This window comes from Lontra canadensis, unplaced genomic scaffold (genome assembly GCF_010015895.1).
Source record: "Lontra canadensis isolate GAN:19392208 unplaced genomic scaffold, GSC_riverotter_1.0 scaffold30, whole genome shotgun sequence".
Lineage (NCBI taxonomy): Eukaryota > Metazoa > Chordata > Mammalia > Carnivora > Mustelidae > Lontra > Lontra canadensis.
In genome coordinates this window covers 14841895-14844605 of record NW_022631024.1, presented here as the reverse complement: position 1 = coordinate 14844605, position 2711 = coordinate 14841895, and the positions used below count along the sequence as shown (strand labels likewise).

At 55.5% G+C, this 2711-nt stretch overlaps 1 long non-coding RNA gene across 1 annotated transcript; it reads left to right on the top strand.

Annotated features, from left to right (window-relative positions):
- The first annotated feature begins 200 nt into the window (after positions 1-200).
- Positions 201-2127, top strand: LOC116872857. The gene is made up of 3 exons (XR_004383694.1): positions 201-500; positions 671-855; positions 1738-2127. It is a non-coding gene; the product is annotated as an uncharacterized LOC116872857 (long non-coding RNA).
- The last annotated feature ends 584 nt before the right edge of the window (positions 2128-2711 follow it).

Here is a 2711-nt window from a genome sequence, read left to right as displayed (position 1 = left end):
AAACATTGTAACCGTTTCCGTTTTTATTACGTTGACGAGGAGCGTTATTTACTGTTATTGTTTGCCGAGCGGGCCGCGCCGGAGCGCGGGCGGCCTCCCGGGAGCTCACCTTTCGGGCGGGCCCGGGGAAGTAGCGGGTGGGAGCTGGAGGCGGGGGTGGGGGGGGCGGGGCGGCGAGGGGGCAACCCCCGGGCAGACGCGGCCCCCGCGGGGGTCCTGCCCCTCGCCCCTTCCCCCCCTCGCCCGCCCGGCCGAGCCCCGCCGCGGGGCGTGTGTGCGCCCGGAGAGACTGCAGAGGCCGGGGCACTCGTGCTGAAGGAGAAAGGCAACAAAAAATAAAAAAAGGAACAGATGACTTCATTCTCGGGAAGGCTCCGTCCTACGTGGACCAATTTCCTGGGGACTGTGGTGGAACAGCTCGGCTGCCGTTGGAAGCACTTAAAACTAAACCAGATAAAGACCAGAAAATTCTCAGCATTGCCTGAGCCGAGCAAGGGCAGGTTGGTGGTGCGTGAGCCCCGGGTGTGCAGGGAGGAGGGTCGCAGTCCTCCACCCCCGCTGGGGCTTGGCTTCCAACACACCTCCCCGCCTCCCTACTTAGACTCCTGTACCCTGAGAGGGTGAGCAACCGCCCCAAGGTTACACAGCCAGTTTTTTAAATTCTGCTTAGACACCCGCAGGGACAAAGCCGGCAGAGGCTGGGGAACGAAAGCCAGTGGCTGGACTGGGAGCCTTGGATCAGGGTGAGGCTCAGCTGGAGGCCCAGCAAGGCAAGATTAATTCGGCAGGTCTAAGCTCGGCTGGCCTGGCTCCTGCTTACCCCACCGGAGCCTTCAGCTGGGGGGTTTGTGGGAGGTGAGTCCACAGGGATCTGATGGGCCTGAAGGACGCCCCCAGCCCCCAGGCCCCTGCTGGGATGCTAATCTCATCCTGCTAATTAAAGTTTGCAATTCTGTCCCTAACTCAACTCCCCACTCTTGAACATTATTAGCTGAAAGGCAATTGCTGCTCCAGACAGAGGCCAGAGGAAAAAAGGGACTCTGCAGTTCACATTATAAAAAGGATTTTTAAAAAGATGTTTATACTTATAAACCAATGACTCCTAATGAACAGACCAGGTTTTGGAAACTTAATTTTCAGAGCCCCACACCCCACCCCCACCCGCAACCTATTTTGAGTTTTTATCCCCCTTCCAAGGACAGGAGGCTTGGGATTTGGTCCCTGTAGCCTCTCCTGGTCTCTTGGCCTTAGATAATCAGCCAGGGATTTTCCAGGCCCCGGATCTCCTCTCCAGCTCTCTGGAGTCTAAAGCGACAATCTGGTCCCCAACTAAAGCCCCTGGGTCGGGGTGGGGGGGGCGGCAGCAACATAAAGTTATCTTCAGCTCTGTCCGCAGCACCCACCAGCTCTCAGCTTTGGAGCCCTCCCTGAATGCATGAATCAAAAGTCATAGGCTCCAAGAAAAGAGAGTACCCCCACCCCCAGTCCTTCCCCAGTCCTTTGCTGCCAGCTCCTTGATATGGGAAGGCAGCACCGCCCTCCACTCCTCCCCCTGGGCTGGCCTTCCAAGCAGAACTCATCTCTGGCAGCCAGTTCAGAGTTTGGCGGATGTGAGACTCCTGGCCCTGGGCAGTGTTTGAACAGGACTGAGATGACAGATGACACCCAGCATCATCCAGAGCGAGAAGGACCTTGGAGATGATGCAAACCAACCACTCCTGCTTCCCTATTTTACAGGTGGGCAAACTGAGGCCCAGAGAGGGGAAGAAACTTGACAAGAGATCTGCCACTGGTTAAAGACGGAACCTGGACCAGGACCCAGGAGCCTCTCCTCCCTTTAGAGTGCTCAGTACCCTTCTGTACCCTCAGCACCACTCTGATCCTTGTGTAGAATTATCTGCACGATCAGAAGTTCAGGAGCTGGAGGGCAGGAGGATCTGAGGTCAGACTGCCTGAGTTCAAGTACATACGTCTAAGTGAGACCCGGGACAAATGAATTCTTCTCTCTGGGCCCCCACGGTCTTATGTGTTAAGTGGGGATGACAGTACCAGCCCTGGGTTGTCTTAAGGAATAAAGATGCTCCAAGAAAAGTCCTGGGACTAACCCTGGTACATACTAATACTTAATTAATGGTGGTGATGTAGCTGATGATGGAGAAGGGGGGGGATGCTGGTGGTTGTCATGGGTTGAATGGTGTCTCCCCGCAAAGATACATCCACATCCTCATCCCTGGAACCTATGAATGTGACCTGAGTTGGAAAAAGGATTTTTGTAGATGTCATGAGGTTAAGGATATTGACGTGAGATCATCCTAGATTACCCAAGAGGGGCCTCGGCGCCATCACGAGTGTCCTTATATGAGACAGAAGAGAAGAGCGGGATACGGAAGGGGAGAAGGCCAAGTGCAGACTGAGGCAGGGAGGGGAGTGATGCAGCCACAAGCCAGGGAACACCTGGAGTCCCCTGAAATGGGAAGAAACAGGGAAGGATTCTTGCCAGGGTCTTGGGAAGCAACACAGCCCCGCTGACCCCTTCAATTTGGCCCTCTGGCCTCAAAGAGTCTGAGAATGATCTTCATTTCAGCCACCAAGGTTGTGGTAGTTCGTTAGGCAGCCCCAGGAAACCAATAGAGTAGGGATGCCGGCTGGGATGCCGCGGTGACAGTGGCCGTGACAAGGGCAGTGCTGGTGATGGGGAGAGTGGCTGTATT